General features: G+C 42.7%; 2 long non-coding RNA genes across 6 annotated transcripts in view; both read right to left on the bottom strand.

Moving 5' to 3' along the window:
- The window catches only part of LOC148000328 (uncharacterized), a 33,001-nt gene extending 23,130 nt beyond the window's left edge, over nt 1-9,871 (bottom strand). For 2 of the 5 annotated variants that reach the window (XR_015641952.1, XR_015641954.1), the window contains exon 1: nt 9,649-9,785. This is a non-coding gene — a long non-coding RNA (uncharacterized LOC148000328). Of the gene's footprint in view, nt 1-9,648 lie in introns of all 5 variants that reach the window. The other 3 variants (XR_015641953.1, XR_015641951.1, XR_015641955.1) reach the window with 3 other exon arrangements.
- Nucleotides 9,872-16,642: 6,771 nt separating this feature from the next.
- Nucleotides 16,643-19,080, bottom strand: part of LOC148000327 (uncharacterized) — a 32,901-nt gene continuing 30,463 nt past the window's right edge. Inside the window, exon 3 of the long non-coding RNA XR_015641950.1 lies at nt 16,643-16,866. This is a non-coding gene — a long non-coding RNA (uncharacterized LOC148000327). The remainder of the gene's footprint in view (nt 16,867-19,080) is intronic.

The raw sequence follows: 19,080 nt of genomic DNA, 5'->3' as shown, positions 1-19,080 counted from the left end.
AGGCTAGGTAACAGGGATTTGACCTGTCCAGAGGCCAGCAATGTCAGAGAACTTTGATCCAGGGTGAGGCCAGCAAAGTCACCAGAACCTGTGTGCATCTCACTTCTGGCAGGAGCAGATAGCCTGAGTTATCCCATCCACGGCAGGGATGGGGTTGGTCTGTGTACTTTGCCCTTGAAAAGGGACACTTGGTTTGTGTGTTAGATGTTCTTTTTTTTGCATTCTTGTTTTCATGTTTTGGACTTGAACTGCTGAAAATTTTAGACAGGGGACCAATTGTTTTCTCACCTTAATCTTATTCTGAGTAATTTTCAAGAATTTAGGACTAAGGACCACTTAATGAAACTTGGAGTGGCCTGCTTTTGATGTTAAATGGCCACCAGGAGAGAGACCTTTTAACTCTCCAAGGTGTCATCAATAGAGGATAAAATGTTTCAGACATTTCCCCTCCTCCACAACCCCTACCTTCTAAACACTTCTTCTTCACTAGAAACAACAAAAGCCTACTTCAGCCCAGCAGCCAGCTCCTTCCTTATTGACAGATTCAGCCTTAGGGCTGGAGACATAGCACAGAGGTGAAGAGAACTGAGCGCTCTTCCAGAGCTCCTGAGTTTAATGCCCAGCAGACACTTGTTGAATCCTCTTTTTCTTCAGGATTGGTTCAGAGTTTCATGGCTCACAAGGTCACAAGGATTTAACCCCTTTTTCCCTGCTCTTCTGCTCATTGCTGACACAGTGCAAACTGGCATCCAGCATCCCTGAGAGGCTCCATGTGGGCAAAAGTATCTTTCAACAGAGCTTACAAATGGCTCCTGGCCCCAAAAGGAACCCACCCAGATTAGGGCTTCAATTCAGTAAGGGGTAGGGAGTGTCTCCAGATTTGCCACCAGGCTCTATAAGCATATCTCAATAATAATTTGTCCCAGGCTCACATATGATATTAAATAAGAGCAAAGAGAAATTTCTCATATGATAGCCCTGACTTTCATCAATTAAGTTCGTACCAAATGTTAGAGAAAAGTTAAGTTGCAGGGAGATTGTAGAAGAGTACAGATCACGACAGAAAGAATTAATTAGACCACTTCCAGCCAACACACCACCCGATTTAGGACAAAAGAAATTCCAAGCTTCAATAAATTTACTTTGACGCTCATGACTACCCCTACAATTCTGACTGATGATTCAGTAATGCCTACATGCTACATTATCAGAGTTTTCCCTGGCTGAAATGTTTTCTAGCCACCAGTTTTCCTAAACCTTGCAACTCTCCCACCTGACCCTGACTTGGGACTGTCCACTCCATCAATGTGACGAGGTTGTGGCACAGGTGTTCAGTACCTGACCTGACTTGAGGAACACTCCTTTGTCAGAAACAGAACAGACCTGGGTTATGGACAGAAGCAGCTTCATCCATGGGGGTGAGAGGAGGGCAGGGGCAGTGGTGACAATACAAATGGAGGGAATCTGGACTCAGTGTCTTCCTCCAAGCACTTCATTTCAAATGGTCAAACTAAGAACATTAAAACAGGCCCTCATCATGGGAAGAGGACTGGTTGTTAACATCTTCAGGGACAGCCAGATAGGCATTTACAACGGCTCATGTGCATGGAATCCTTTGCCAAAAGATCCAATGGCTAGAGATAACAGCCGGGCTGATAAGGCTGCTTAGGATGCAACCTTAAAGTACAGAGTCATCTCTTGATTGGCCACTGTCCTAGGAAAACTGCCCAGAACAGCTGATATATGTAGAAAAAGAAATTAAATGGGCTCATGACGATCGACTAAAGGTAAGGTAATAGTACCCGCCTCTTTAACAAGAACTGTTCCCAGAAAGATCCAGAGTCACGGACATGACAAACTTGAATGCTTGCCAGGTGACCCAGGTTTAGAGCACTTAAGGTAATAGGATCAGATAATGGGGACTGCCTTTGTATTTCAGGTAAGTCAGGGACTTGCTAAGGTCTTTGGGACTAGTTTGAAACTCCACTGTGTATATTGTCCCCGGAGTTCAGAAAAGTTAGAAAAGATTAATAAAATTCTAAAAGAGACCTTAATTATATTAGCCTTGGAGACTGGTGGGGACTGCATGATGCTCCTTCCCTCTGCCCTATATTAGATATAGATGGCATTCTAGCCCCCATTGTAGCCAGCCTACAGTTGACAGCTATTACAGATCTGAAAAATGATAATTTAATACTTAAGGTCAGAGCTCCCCAATAGGCTCATGAATATGTTTGGCCTAAATAATGTACCCTCTATGAAGCAGGCCTGGTTCCAGAACCTCACAAGTTAAGATTTCACCAAGCTGAGCCTAAACCAAGGTGAAAAGGACATTTCATCATCTGTTGAACACAGTCACCACATGGGTGCACTACAACCATGCCAGATCTGCTCCTCCACTGAGGAAGACTACCTGGCTCTAGCTGTAGGAAAATAGAGGTTCAAACGCACAGCAACCCCCTCAAGTCAATGTTGACTCAGTCTCAGTCCTGAGTCTATTGTCCCTGCTAAGTATATGTCTGTATGGACTGTGTGTCTTAATTTCCCGTAATGAAGGTCCTCTAGCTGGACCCTTGCTAAGTGAATATAGTCCAGTTAATGATCTTAAGACACACTAGGTGTAGCTGCAAATAGGGAGGCAAAATACAAGCTGGAGGACTGTAAGCTTCAAGAAGGAAGCTGTACTAACAGACAATGGGGGAATGAAGAGTCATAGTTGGGTCGATCCAAGGCCAGTGGGAAAGTTTCCCCACAAACCTCCATGCACACAGACCCCTCCCTTCCAAGGAGTAGTTAGTTTCCTGAGCATCTATAAGCCAGACTGTCAGACAAACCCACCTGTAACTCCACAGACCTCTCCTTGACTCCCCACTGTGCCCGCTGGAAAGTCCACAATGGTCCACTGATCACGAGTCAGCTTGAATGTCACTTCACCACATCATTAGTACCCTGCCTAGTTACCAATGTTTGAATTGTGTCCAATAGTTTTCAAGGTATATAACTCCCTATCAGAGACTGCTCAGGGTCATCTCCTTTGAACTGGGAAGACCCAGGCATGCCAGATTAAATTACTCTTGCTACTGCATAGATCACTGTTTCCATGAGTCTCATTGGAGAGACCCTGAAGAGCTTCACAAGATGAGGTGCAAGTATGACCAGGGAACACTACAACACATTACAATGAAGACAATGAAATTTAATATGATGAAAGTGGACAGTCAAAACTTTTAATACTCTTAAAAATGTGAAGCCCAACAAAATAGTCTCTATATGGACACACAACATGCACACATCCACACAAATAAGTGCATACATATCTATTGTGGCTATTCCTAGTTGTCAACTTGACTATATCCGGAATGAACTACAATTCAGAATTGAAAGGTTCACCTTTGATACTGATCTTAAGGCTGGGAGATAGAAGTATTTGACCTGTATCTTGGCATGGAGATCTTGGGGCATAGTGCCTATGAATTCCAGGAGACTAAGGCTTGGCGATCTCAGAGTTCAAGGTCATCTGGGACAAAGCAAGTTCCAGACACCTTCTGCTGGAGACCTACATAAAGACTTTGGAATAAGAAAGGTTCTCTCTTCTTAGCCTGCCTGTCTTGTGGGACTAAGACACTGCTATATCCTTGGACACCATTCACAGCTGCTGCTGACCATGGTTGGGGAGTTGGACTACAGACTGTATGTCATCAACAAGTTCCCTTACTATACAGAGACTACCTATAAATTCTGTGAGTCTAGAGAATTCTGACCAATACATAAGTTGGTACCTGGAATGGTTCTAGAGGAGCAGATGTGTAAATATGAGACTTTTAAGAATGTGGAGTTGGTTTAACAATTCACCAGCTCCTTCAACTACTGAAACCTCCACACATACTCTGTCTTCTGGGGGTCGGAAAATATTGAAGATCTGTGGTTGATACTGTCTTTCAAACTTAAAGAAGCCAATGCCTTTGATTATCTTCATGACTTTGGTGATTAGGTATACAAAATTTTCTACAAGTTGGGGGAAAAATCAGAAAATGATTTTGCTGGCTTGATGCTCTTAGTATCTCTGGAAAAATGGATGAAGGAAACGAATGAGGTGTATGATAAAATTAAATGGTTCCAGATGCAAGTAAACAGTGTAAAATTTACTAAGTGTGTCCTTGGAGAGAAGTTTTCTCTAGCAGTCATAGATCTTGAGTTGCAGAACATCAAACTTCAGCCCTCTTTAGTTTGGCTGAATTAGAGTGAAAATTCAAGCTTCAGCAGTTACAGTAAAGACATTAACTGACAAAGAATGGGATCCTATCACTTGAAATGGGGTGTGTGGAAGGACCCTGTTGAAGATGAGAATTTTGAAACTTCAGATTCTCACGGTTTGACCACACCAGTGGAAGTGGTAACCTCACCCTTGAAATAAAGCCTTTTTCACATGAGGAATTTAGTCCTACAGAGTGTGATAAACCAGCAGTGACTTTCACTGAAGAAAATGTCAGACAGACTTTCTGCCTCTACCTTTCTGCAGGGACAGACTGCTAGCTAGTCTGCTTCCTGGAACATACTATATCTTGAGGCTTAACAGAGGATCCACTGCACTCTGAACATTAGGCGTAATATCCTGAAGTGTATCAGAAGAACTACTGCACTCAGAACATTTGATACCGCATGCTGAGGCATCCAAGGAAATCTGCTACACCCAGGGCATCTGACAACACAATTTGAGACATCCCAGGAGATGTAATGCACACAGGACACCACAGTTGAGGGCATTCCAAGAGGTCCTCTTTATACAGGGCAACTGGGAAATTGACACCACAATCTGGAGGCCTCCCAGGGTCTCTGTGACATGCAGGGCAGTTGCCAAAATCAATAAAAGGCCTCCCTGTTCTGTGGCTGCCCTCAAGGAAAGAGAAACCACAGTCCATTGTCACCCCCCTTTATATGTGTCCCCAGAACAGCTTCACACAGGACACAGTTTGAATGTTCCTGTGAAGACTCCACAGTCTGAAGGCCTCCCAGGAGATCTACTGCAGCCTGGGCAACATATCAGCAGCTTCTCTGCCCCTTTGAATATCCTCCAGTTGGAAGGCCCTCACAGGAGGTCTGCTACAGACAGGGCCACAGTCCTGACAGGAGCCCTGTTGGAAACCAGGGACCAAGGAGTCAGACTCCGGAGTCACCTTCTTTTCAGCACCTCATGGTATCTTCTCAAAAACTGACCATATGACGGGTCATAAAACACACCTCAACAGATACAGGAAGATAGAAATAATCACATGCAATCCATCATATTCCACAGACTAAGGCTGATCTTCAATAACAACAATAATGAAAGAACACCCACATATACATGGAAGTTGAACAATGTTCTACACACATATACCTTGGTCAAGGAAGGAATAAAGAAAGAAATTAGAACACTCCTTAGCGTTTAATGAAAATGAAGTTACAACATTCCCAAACTGATGGGACACAATGGAAGCTGTGTGAAGAGGAAATCTCATAGGTGTGACTGCCTGAAAAAAGCAAACAACAGGAGAGAGCGCAAATCAGCAGCTTGACAGCACACCTAAAATCTCCAGATCAAAACAAGGCAACTGCAAACAAGAGCAGTAGAAGGTAGGATATAATCATTCTCAGGGCTGAAATCAACCAAGTAGAAACAAAAATGTCTATACAAAGAACCAACAAAACCAAGAGCTGGTTCTCTGAGAAAATCAATAAGATAGATAAACCCTTAGACAGACTAACCTGAGGGCACAGAGAGTGTGTCCAAATAAACAAAATCAGAAATAAAAGAGGAGACATAACAACAGAATCTGAGGAAATGAAAAAAATCATCAGGTCCTATTAAGAAAGGCCAAATTTAACAAAACTTAAAAATCTGGAGGAAATGGACAGTTTTCTAGACAAATACCAAGTACCAAAGATAAACAAGGAACAGATAAACCACTGAAATTGCCTCATAACTCCTAAAGAATTAGAACCAGTTATTAAAAGTCTGCGAATCAAAAATAGCCCACCACAAGATGGGTTTAATGCAGAATTCTATCAGACATTAATAGAAGACCTCATACCAATGCTCTCCAAACCATTCTACAAAATAGAAATGGAGAAAGCACTACCAAATGCCTTCTATGAAGTCACAATTACTTTACTGAAACCACAGAAAGACCCAACAAATAAAGAGAACTACAGACCAAATTCCCTTTTGAATATCAATGCAAAAATACTCAATAAAATTTTCGCAACAGGATCAAAGAATACATAAAAATGAACAACCGTCATGATCAAGTAGACTTCACCCCAGGAAGAGAGGGATGGTTCAATATATGGAAGTCCATTAACAGAATTCACTTTATAAAAAAAAAACCTCAAAGATAAAAACCACATGATCATTTCATTAGATGCTGAGAAAGCAATGGACAAAATTCAACACCCCTTCATAATAAAAGTCCTGGTATAAAGGTCGGTACCTAAACATAGTAAAAGCAATATACAGCAAACAGTAGCCAACATCAAACTACATGGATAGAAAAATGAAACAGTCCCATTAAAATCAGGGAGTAGACAAAGTTGCCCAATTTCTTGCTGCTTATTGAATATAGTTCTTGAAGTCTTAGCCAGAGTAATCAGACAACAAATGAAGGTCAAAGAGATACAAAGTGGAAAGGAAGAAGTCAAAATATCACTATTCGCAGATGATATGATAGAATACTTAAGTGACCACAGAAGTTGAACCAGAGAACTACTAAGCCTGACAAAGAGCAAAGTGGCTCGATATAAAATTAACTCAAACAAATCAGTAGCCATCCTCTATTCAAAGGATAAACAGGCTGAGAAAGAAATTAGGGAAATGATACCCTTCATATTAGTCCCAAATAATATATAATGCCATGGTGTGACTTTAACCAACAGAGTGGGAAAAGATCTTTAACAATCCTACATCTGATAGAGGGCTAATATCCAAAATATACAAAGAACGCAAGAAGTTAGACTCCAGTGAGTCAGATAACCCTATGAAAAAAACGGGGTACAGAGTTAAACAAAGAATTCTCAGCTGAGGAATATCGAATGTCGGAGAAACACCTAAAGAAATGTTCAGCGTACATCTGGAGTCATTCAGAGAATGCAAATTGAAACAACCCTGAGAATCCATCTCACACAAGTCAGAATGACTAAGATAAAAACTCAGGTGACAGAAGATGGTGGCAAGGATGAGGAGAAAGAGGAACACTCCTCCATTGATGGTGGGATTGTAAACTGGTACAACCTCTCTGGAAATCCCTCTGGAGGTTCTTCAGAAAATTGAAAATTGGACTGTCTGAGGACCCTGCTATACCTGTCCTGGCCGTATTCCCAAAAGATGTTCCATCATAAAACAAAAAGCCCAAAAGAACAACAATTCTAATCAACCAGAGCTCCTAGGGACTAATCCACTACCCACAGAGTACACATGAACAGACCCATGGCTCCAGCTTCATGTAGCAGAGCATGGCCTTGTTGGGTACCAATGGGAGGAGAAACCCTTTGTCCTGCCAAGTCTGGACCTCTCACTGTAGTGGAATTTCAGGGCAGGGAGGCAGGAAAGGGAGATGTTTGGGGAGGAAAAAAAATTATAAAAGAAGTGGGAGGGTGAATGGGATGGGGGTTATGGATAGGAAACCATGAAAGGGAATAACATTTGAAATGTAAATACATTTTAAAAAAATAGAAAAGAAAAGAAAAAGAGAAATGTAAATAAAAATACCCAATAAAAATTAAAATGAATAATAAAAATAAATAAAAAAGGAGCAAATTCAGAAAAAAAGAAGTCATATACAATCAGCCTTAAGGGAACTAGGTCAGTGTATATGGGTGTTTGCTGGGCAAACATAAACCCGAGTTTAAATCTCCATAAAAAGCACATCTGACTACATATGTGCGTCTAAACCAAAGCCTTGAGAGCTGCAGAAGAAATATTGGTGCTGGCATGCCAACCTAGCTTCAAGTTCAGACACCATCTCAAAGCACTAAGCAGGATAATGATAGAGCAGGACACCCGAACTCCTCCTCTAGACTGTGCATGCGAACAATGCTCACAACCAGGTATACACACACACACACACACACACACACACACACAAACACACACACACACTCGCATGCATAAAATATATTTGAAAAGTATAGAAGACATCTAGTCATATTGAAACCCATTTCTGGCTCTGCCTTCTCCCTGCTTTTTCTCTTAAGTTCTTTAACATCATCTGACAAGGGCATATTCTATTTATTTATGATCTGAATTTCTTCTAGAAGACGGCTGTCCCATGAGGTGATATTCACCTGCTTTTGAAAAGCGTCTCTTGCACAATAGATACTTAACAGATCTTTATTAAATACATATGCTGTATATGAAAGTTATTGTTTGGGAAGTATCTTAATGGAAACTAAATCAGAGAAACCCATCTCCCTCATGTCCTCTCACAAAGTCTCTCAATGTCTGTATGTATTAGTAAAAATGTGGATGACAGCAAAGAGCAACAGAAAAGTTACCTGCAAAGCTCTTTACATACAGACACCGCCTACCAATTAACTACATAACAACATCTTTATTACTATAAGATTACTAGGTGTGGATTAGTATAAGGTTACTAGATGTGGAAGTTAACATAAGGGTAGAACATCCAAGGGCCTTCAGGAAGAAAAGACACAAATCACTGTGCCTTACCAGTCTGTTAAACAAACCCTGGAGTAAATGGAAAATGAATTTGATGCTTAAAGAAATACTGGCCAGAATTCAACATAAATGCCCTTCAACACGAACCAACAATTTTTTTCTCACACATCTATCAAGCAAGAGCAGATCTCTGTCTGTCTGTGTTGTGGTGTGTGTGTGTGTGTGTGTGTGTGTGTGTGAGAGAGAGAGAGAGAGAGAGAGAGAGAGAGACAGAGAGACAGAGAGACAGAGAGACAGAGAGACAGAGAGACAGAGAGACAGATAGAGACAGAGCCAGAGAGAAGAATGATTTGCTGTTTTGTTTGTCTCTCTCAGGATTGGAAAAAGACACTTTTCTTGACTGCCTGAGCTCCAACCCTTCATGAATGTTGGCTTCAGGTGGCAGAGGAAATCTCCCTGGTTCATTTCCCTATAATATTAGCATCTCAGCCACCTCTCCAGAGATGAGCATGAACCAGGAAGGGTGGTGTGTGGAGTGCAGCAGCAGGTGTCACAGGCAGGGAAAGGAGAGCAGGAACTTGGAGCACCTGAGTGAGAATGAGATGGGCCCAAGGCTTAAAGTGAGACACCCTCAACCTGTCAGTTCCCTCAATCACCTGCTGGAAAGGACCAGGGGAGCTGAGGGTAGGGAACTTCCAGTTGAGCACTACTACCTCGGGTGAAGAGACCCCTGAGGGCCCTGGCCTGCCGCACCAGCGCCCTGCTTAGTAAAGTTTGCATGGGGTCCGCCCCACTGCCAGAGCCCTTGGGGCAAGGGACCACCTCAGTAAGCAACCATGCAGGGCTCAAGTTCAGTGAACCCGGGCAGGACAAGCACTGGCCACCAACCTTTCCCCTGGCGCGGTACAACCCCGCAGAGTAGCCCTCCACCTTCCCCCCATGACCTGCTGAGGTCGAGACCCTGATCCTCTAAAGCAGCCTGCTCCCTTCTTTACCTCAGCTATGTGGTCCGAGGTGGATTATCACCCTGGCAAGGGAATCCCGACCTGCCTAACCTGCCTGGTCAACCAGAGCTGTTACTCCGCCCTCTCAGGTAACCAAGGAAACAGGGTTTCCACACCTTCCATAGCCCTGACCCAGACTAGATCTCTATACCTGCACACACGCGCCTTTTCCAGCGCTTTGATTCCCTCTCTGCTGGGAGGGCGGGCACAACCTGGTCGCCGGAGTGACGCGCTGAGAATCTCAGCCAATGAGAGGAAGAAGGCGGGACCAGTGCAGAGGGGCGGGCCCTGTGCAGCTTCTCCCAGTGACTCTGCTTCTAAAAGCACCAAGTCTCTTGTTTCTAATGTAAGTGCAGGTTCACTGAAAAAACGACATCTGTGTTGAAGACTGCTCAAAGTGACTGAGGAGTACTTGACCACTACACAGGGGATGAATCATCGGAAGCCAAAATTATCTTGTACTATCTTTGGGGTCTTTAAACTTATTACCAACCTTTGTAGCTGACCTAGGATCTTTGTGCCTGTTATATAAAACATTTGAAATGTATTGTTGAACTCAGCCAACGACTGGCTTTTCAGTAATGTGGAAAAGAAGAATATCATCAGCGGGACATTTTCCTGCTGTGCTGTAGGCTGCCCACTAAGTGTTCTTTCCCCTGTATTTGTGTATTGATTTATTATCTTTTGTTCTATGGCTATAAGACCTCATGCCAACCTCTTCCTCAATAGAGTCTTTAATTCTGGAAAACCCGAATCTGTAACCCTATGCAGTATTCACTCAGAGTTGCCTCAGAATATACTTCTCCTTGTTTTTGGTTTTGGTTTTATTTTGTTCATGGTCAGTATGTACAATGAACTGTTGTCCTATCATCTGCTGGAGGTCATAGGATTAAAAAGGATGAGTAAAGTTTCACCGAGATGACAGCAGGGCTATCCTCAGATATCGTTGGGGCCCAACCTTATATTTCTTTAGAGAAAGAGAGATTCTTGAAAAATTCTGGGTCCAGCTACAATACCCTTTGTAGCCCTGTCCAATTACATTGCATACAGTCGGGTATCTGACACAGATTCTTACACAAATCAAACTTTAGTTAGACTTTGAACCTTCTACTTGGCCTGTGTGCTTTGTGTGTACATCTTTGTTCACTCAAGATTTAGCAGTCGCCAAGGCAGTTTAGCAAGAACCCACATATACACACTCACCCCCTCCCTATCTTACAGAAATGTTTCTATCCACATCCTTGATATCTGTGCATGCTTGCCTGCCTTCAGCAGGAAGCTTTCAAGGTAGGGGTTACTAAAATTCACCCATGTTGGTATCAACCATGAGCTCCATGTTTCTTGACTATACATCCCCATGTATCTCTCGTGTGTTTAGAACACAGGCCAGCTCAGTACCTGGGTCTCTTTAGTTATACTGCCCTGAATAAAATTGGACTTTGTCACTTTAACTTGTGCACAGCTTTGGCTTTCTCTGAGGACTGTTAAGGTTATGTACTTTAATATGCCAATCTCTTCTGAGTGTGGGAACTACAAATTAAATAGTAGGATATCTGAGCCTCACTACAGACAGTCTAACTAAACCTAAGAGTGACAGGACGATCCTGCTCTAGGAATTTGACACATTAGTGGCCATCCTTCCTAATCTTCCAGTCACAGCTGTGAGATAACAGAAGCATGGGGGAAAGTCAAAGCTACACTGACATATTTGGTATACTTTGGCAGTTTTAAACGTCTTCCCAAATAATACAATCAAAAGTTAAATAGTCTATGGACTCAGGATCAAGGAGCAGAAGCGTAATGTGGAGAGATTACAATCAAGGACAGAAAAATCGTGGAACCCCCATTTTCTCAACCAAAGGATACATATAACAATTAGAACATGTCTGAGAAAATCCCATACCATAGGCATTTGAGGAAAGGTAGGATCTGTGTAAATGATTTATAAAGATGCACAACCCCCATGACCCATACTTTGAGCCTTTGATCTGACTCCAAGATTGGCTCTAACTTTTCTTCCTTAATAAGAGAAGAAAACATTCCTTACTTTCTACCAATATCCTATGTGTCCCTGGTCCAATGCCTTGCTCTTAGTCACAAAAGCCTAGAAATTTCAGTGGTAACTCCAAACCCCACAATTTATCAACAACATGTGTGCACACTGTGTTCACACTGTGTGAAAACACACACACACACACAGACACACACCCAGTGTGAACTCCAATCAACCTCGTCTACAGTGAGACTTGCCTATCACGTCTGTTTCACTGTTAGTAAATCGATGTCTAACTTATTTTATTGCCAGATATATTTAAAGTGGCAGCTGATGACCAAATGCAGTCGTTTCAATGATTTTTTTCAGATTTATTGGTATGAATGCATGGTGCCTGCAGTGGTCAGAAGAGGGTGACAGATACCCTAGAACTGGAGTTACAGAGTTTGCTTATCAATCTCGATGTGGACCCTGGAAACTCTTGCTCTGCAAGAGGAGCCGGTGTGCTTAACAGCAGAGCCCATCTCTTCAGCCGCTAAACACAGATATTTTTATAAATAGCTTCGTAGGAAAGTCAGATGTTGTGAGCATCAATGATCTAGGCTCCCAGCAGAAAGAGGGGGCGGGCTCTAAACATTTCAGAGATGTGACTGGTTGCCTACTTTCTCATTAAGCTGTCCATGGAATGATCTGGCTGTTTTCACAGGGTCTTGTAGCTCAAGATGCTTTCACACTCACTCTGTAGCAGAGGATGACCCTGAATTCCTTTTTTTTTTTTTTTCGGAGCTGGGGACCGAACCCAGGGCCTTGCGCTTCCTAGGTAAGCGCTCTACCACTGAGCTAAATCCCCAGCCGACCCTGAATTCCTGATCGACTGCCTCTGCCTTCCAAGTGCTGGACCACCATATCTGGTTTAGCTCTTACTTCTTAGAGCAGAAACAAATGCAGGGAAATGTGCTGGAAATCACTGTGTATGAAGGAACTCAGGAGGTGAGGCTCAGAGAAAGAGGGATGATGGAGCCTTAGGAAATGCCAGCCCTAGCATTCCAATGTACCCCATAACTCCCAGAGGATGAAAGGAACATCTTCCAGGCTGACCTATATCTTGTTGACACTGTCTAGCCAGATGTTTTTGATAAGCCCCTTCATTTCCATCTCTACCAAAGCAGACTTGTCACTTCAGCCCAATTTGTGGCCACACCAGAGGCACTGGACTAGGGGAACCTCTATCCTGTTCCTTCTACCTCTGAGCCTGCCATTTCCCCACACAGAGAAAAGAAGGGAGAGGAGGAACTCCAACTCTATGTCTCTGCTAAGAAGATAGAAAGATACCCTTGTTCCTAAACACTCGTCTTCCTGGAAGGGGCAAGGGGAGAGGCACAGCAGAAGGCCGAGGTAGAAGGGCATGAGTTAGCTCCTGCCTCTCTACCTATGTCCACAGTTCAGTAAAAACTCTGCTCTACTTAAAACATTGGGACAGACTCTATGGTTTGGACACAGCAGCTAAAATGATGGCTTCCAATGCTCTCCAGTTGAACACAGTAGAAAAAAAACCCAAAAACTAAAAAACTTCCTAATGCTACTGATTTTACACCAGGAACTAAGATGAAAAATACTCTGATAGAAACAACTGATTAATGGAGATTAGGTATATAAGGTTTCACATAGCCCAGAGTCTCCTCAAACTTGGTATGTAGCTGAGGCTGCTCTTCAACTCATGATCCTCCTGAATTCACCTCTTGAGTAGGGGGTGGGGGGATGTGCTACCATACCGAGCCAAACACAATTTACATACACCAGAAATTTCCAGAGTGAGTACTGTTCATGACTGGCCTGGGGCAGCTGATCATCTCAGCCATCACTGTCACAGCCCTTCAGTCTTGAATCTGAACTGGTCACGATGCATCTCCAGAACACAGCTGTGCTTGTAAGTGTTCACTGAACTTGCATTTCTAGCCTTGGATTGAAACTGTCTAGCAGGGCTAGAGGGATGGTTCAGCACTTAAGAACTCTTGCTGCTTTTAAGCTAAGTTCCAAGTCCTCACATGGGGTGATTCATGACTGCATGTAACACTAGCTACACACACACACACACACACACACACACACACACACACACACACACACACACACACAGAGTAAGTCTCTAAGAGATAACATCAAGCATGGTCTGGAATGTAGCCCAGTCGATAGAGTCCTTGCCTAGCATGACAAAAGGCCTGAGTTTTTTCCCAGCATGTACCAATGTGATGTTACACGTCTATAATTCAAGCACTTGCGGGCAGAAATAGATGATCAGAAATTCAAAGTTATCATTAGCAATAAAGTGAGTGTGAGGTCAGCCTTCGATATATGAGCCCATGCCTCAAGAAGAAAACAAAATGTCATGCAAGCCATGTGTGCTCATCCCAATTCATGTGGCCCCAGCATTTTACTTTGTGAGAATTTTTAACTAACATGGGCACAGAATCATCAGAGAGATGAACTGAAAGATTTCTTCAAGTTAACTCTGACTGTAAATGTAAGATGGCTTGGATCTGGGTTGCCCAAAGAAAGCCAAGGATTATTCTCAGCTACAGTACAAAATCAGTTTATTGAAAGGTAGCTTACAGTCAGTGATGTCTACAGAAGCATAAATACCCTGGAACGTCACAAAGGTGAGACAAGGGAGAAGGAGGTTACTTTATGATAAACTGATTAAATAATTACTGAAAGCTTGGTCATCATGTTTTAAATATCTGATCATTTTTAGTTACATATCTCTATCTGATATGTGCCCATGAGTATAGGTGTTTGTAGAGACCTTAGGTATTGGAACTCCTGGAGCTGGAGTTGCTAGACATGGGTGTTGGGAACTGAACATGTCCTCAACAAAAGTAGTATGAGATCTTAACCAATGAGCCATTTCTCCAACATGTCATATTCACGCTTAAGAACTTTTGGTCCTGGACACCCGTATTAAGGTGAGCTGCTTGGGAATGATGTTGTTTTCCTAGTAAAGTGTCAAGATCTGCTTAAATATGTTTCCAAAGGCATTTTTCTTTAAGCAAAGTTTCCCCCTGTAAAGGTCTATAATGAGGTCATATATAATATACATTTTATTTGACTGCAGTAGAGAAGAGTCAAATGAAAGGGAAGGGCCCAAAGCCACACTGGACATCCATATACACAGAGACAGATTACACAGTCCTGGGGACCCACACCAGAGGGGCAGACAAAAACACAGCATGCAATATTAGCACCATGAGCTTTTAACTAGTTAGGGCTCGGGGCTCTTCTGGGATGTCCAACCTGTGCCTCTAAGAACAAATAAACAAATAACCTCTGTACAAAGCAGCCACCTACTGGAAATACTGTAATCTGTAATAATACTTAGTAATAATAGTGGAAATCTGGACATCTCAAACAATAATCTTATGTAGTGCTGCCCCCTGCTGGAGGACACAGAGTCTGGCTTGGTTGGGTGCCTTCCAAGCCTTCCAAGCGGACCCAACTAAGACAGAAAGAAAAAGCATGAATTTTCTCTGTGACTTGGCAGACAAAGGCACTATAACACTGGCATGGCTGAGACTGAGTCTACTGTCACCAGGATGTGCCCAGCACAGTGACCTGGGACTCATCTGTCACCACTGATGGACTTGCCTCCTCCCCGGGGACTGAGGGTACTGTCCTGTCTACTAGGTCTCTTCTTTTCCCAGTTCAGCAGGCAAGGATGCCCTGATGAAGCAGTCTTAGCCTCACCTGCCTACCAATCATGTACATTACAAAAATGCATGCTTCTAAAGACAGGATTAGTAACCGAGGCTGAACAGTTATTTTCCTTCTGGCCTCTTCCGTGCGTGCAGCTAAGCAGATCTCATTTGGTTTGAACGAAGATTTCAAACAAGTCTTATTTTAAAAAATCAACCCTATTGTCCCTGCTTTATAATTTCCCTCCCCTTTGAAGCCACGGTATTGCTGTCTGTGGCACTTGTTCAGAGCAGGCTCTATGCACATATCAAATCATCTTCCTCCACCAGCAAACAGTATTGCCCTCACTGAGATGGCAGCAAACCTCTGCTTCATGTTCTCATGTGCACACAAAGAAACAACAATGCCATGGACCTAGCAATGCCAAACCACTTTCTGCTCTAGACCAAAGCTGGAGGCACACTGAGAGATATGTGTGCTGTCCCATCACCTGCCTGGGACTTGAACCCCACCCTGGGACTCATGGGTACTTGGTTAGGAATGGGCAAGGAAGGGTGAGTCTTCTTTTACTGTGTTTAGAGAGAAATAAAGCCAAGATGCTGGGCTGAGTGCTGGGGCTACTGAAGCCTCATCATCAGTGGGGGGAGCACCTGTGGGTTCCCAAGACTTGAAGGACCTGGGTGGAGTAGGGCCTGCTTCCTTCCTTCCTGTAGCTGTAGAGGGATATGGCTCTGAGAGTTATGTCTGGCAGGGGAATCTCTGGGTGATCACATGTACTGAAGGACCTGGAGTGGCCAGTGATGCAACTGGAAATGAGATGATCGAGTTCCCCAGCTCTCTTGGATGTTAAGAAGGATCTTCCCCTTTGTGTGACCATCCATGACCCCTGTCCTCTGCAGCACCCCCTGGGAACCTACAGAAAACAGTTCAGCCCAGGAAGGCAAAGCTTCTGAAAGTCTTGCTTCCACAGGGATGGCATCTGTACTCCTCGGTGCTAGCCTTTTGAATCTGTCTACATCTTCATCTCCTGTATGATTCTCTAATCCTGTATGTTTTTCTAATGAATAAGGAAAGATTTTTTTGGTGCCAATTTAAATAGTTTTATTATTCCATGTTGCTTGTTTTGGGTCCCTGTGGAACAATGCTATACCCTCTACTTTGACTTAATCGACCTCTTCAATCGTGGGGCCTGAAGAAGCACCACCAGATGGAGGAGCTCCTCCACCAGGGAAGCCACCAGGCATTCCTCCAGGCTTGCCACCAGCACTCTGGTACAACTTGGTGATGAGAGGGTTGCAGACCTTCTCCAGTTCTTTCTGCTGATGCTCAAATTCTTCCTTCTACGCAGTCTGGTTCTTATCCAGCCAGCTGATGATTTCATTGCACTTGTCAAGAATCTTCTGTTTGTCTTCATCATTTATCTTGCCTTGAAGTTTCTCATCCTCAACAGTTGCTTTGATGTTGAAGGCATAAGACTCCAGCGAGTTCTTCTATAGACATGACTTGAAAATTGTCCATGAATTCTGCTGTTGAGGATTCAGCCAACATCAGAATGAAAATATGTGAGAATTGCATCTAGGATGAACATTTATGCCTTGCCTTCTGATTATTCTCAAAAAATAGAGCATAACAACTATTTATAAGGCATTTCTTTGACATATTACAAGTAACTTAAATATAGTTTAACTTACAGAAGAGGCTATATGTATGTTATATGTAAATACGTCATTTTCTAGAAGGGATTTTTAATATTCATAGCTTTTGGTATTCATGGGATGCCTGAAACCAACCTCCAATGAGTACTATGGAGAACTATTATTTATGTATGAGGATCAATAAAACCACTGGGCATTATATATTTATGACCAATATTCTAGGTAAGCAATTATTGGAGCTGTAATATTTTAACTCACACCCATATACTACATGAATGAATCCACAGGAATTTCTTAAATTACGTGAATAAGAAGGGTAATACCTAAATTAAGTTGGGATAGAAAAAAATGAAATGCCCAGAGATATCAAGCATTTATATTTGGTAACAGAATTAGAACTCTGGTGCTAGAACCAGATTAAGGAAGCATGCCATATGTCTTTTACTACATAGACTTCACATTAGAGTTAATAAAAATTTCATAGACTATCCTAATGTAAACATTAGGATAACCCTCTAACCCTGAATGAACCGTGCCCTAGTTTGGTTTCTATTGCTATGATCAAACACGAAACAATATAGCACTTTCAAAAAATGGCACCGGTTCAACTGGGGATCACCATGTAGAAGAGTGCAAATCGATCCATTCATATCACCCTGTACCAAGCTCAAATACAGGGGGATCAAGGACCTCCACATAAAACCAGATACACTCAAATTAATAAAAGAAAAAGTGGGGAAGAGCCTCAAACACATGGGCACTGGGAAAAGTTTCCTGATCAGAATACCAATGGCTTCTGCTCTAAGATCGGGAAATGAGAAATGGGACCTCATAAAATTGCAAGGCTTCTGTAAGGCAAAGGACACTGTCATTAGGACAAAACAGCAAACAACATGTTTGGAAAAGTTCTTTACCAATCCTATCCAATAGAGGGCAAATATTGAACATATACAAAGAACTAAAGAAGTTAGACTCCAGAGAGTCAAATAACCCTATTAAAAATGGGGTGCAGAGCTCAAAAAAGAATTCTCACCTGAGGCATATTGAATGGCTGAGAAATACCTAAGGAAATGTTCAACAGCCTTAGTCAACAGGGAAATGCTAATAAAAACAATCATGAGATTCCACCTCATACCAGTTAGAATGGCTAAGATCAAAAACTCAGGTGGCAAAAGTACCCGTTGAGGATGCTGAAAAAGAGAAACACTCCTCCATTGCTGGTGAGATTGCAAGCTGGTACAACCAATCTAAAAATCAGTCTGGAGATTCCTCAGAAAAATGGACGTAGGACGACCTGAGGACCCCTCCATACCATTCCTGAGCATATACCCAAAAGATGTTCCAACATATAAGAAGGACACATGCTCCACTATGTTCATACCAGTCTTATTTATATAATTCCCAGAAGCTGGAAAGAAGCCAGATGTCCTTCATCAAAGAAATGGATACAGATAATCTGGTACATTTACACAATGGAATACTACTCAGCTCTTAAAAACAATGACTACATGAAATGCTTATGAAAATTAATGGAACTAGAAAATATCATCCTGAGTGAGGTAACCCAGTCACAAAAGAACACACATGGTACCACTCACTGATAAATAGATATTAGCTCATAAGCTCAGAATATGTTAGAAACGAGTCACAAACCATATGAAGCTCAAGAAGTGGGAAGATAAAAATGGTGATCTTCATTCCTTCACAAAAGTGAGAGCAAAATACTCATGGGAGGACATACAGGGACATAGAGTGTACCAGGAACTGAAGAAAAGGTCATCCAGAGACTGCCCCACCTGGGAATCCTTCCCATATTCAGCCTCTAAATCCAGTCACTATTGCTGATGCCAAGATGTGCTTGCTGACAAGAGACAGATATGGGTGTCTTTGAGACGCTCTGCCAGAGCCTGACTGATACAGATGGGCTAACCTTTGGGTTGAACAATAGGACCCCAATCACGGAGTTAGAGAAAAGACAGAAGTAGGTGAAGCGGCTTGCAACACCTTAGGAAGAACAACAATATCATCCAATGAGACCTCACACAAGAGCTCCCAAGGACTAAACCAGCAACCAATGAGTACACA

This window comes from Rattus norvegicus, chromosome 17, assembly GCF_021556685.1.
Source record: "Rattus norvegicus strain SHRSP/BbbUtx chromosome 17, alternate assembly SHRSP_T2T, whole genome shotgun sequence".
Lineage (NCBI taxonomy): Eukaryota > Metazoa > Chordata > Mammalia > Rodentia > Muridae > Rattus > Rattus norvegicus.
The sequence above is the reverse complement of the archived record's forward strand: the minus strand, read 5'-3'. Positions and strand labels throughout refer to the sequence as shown.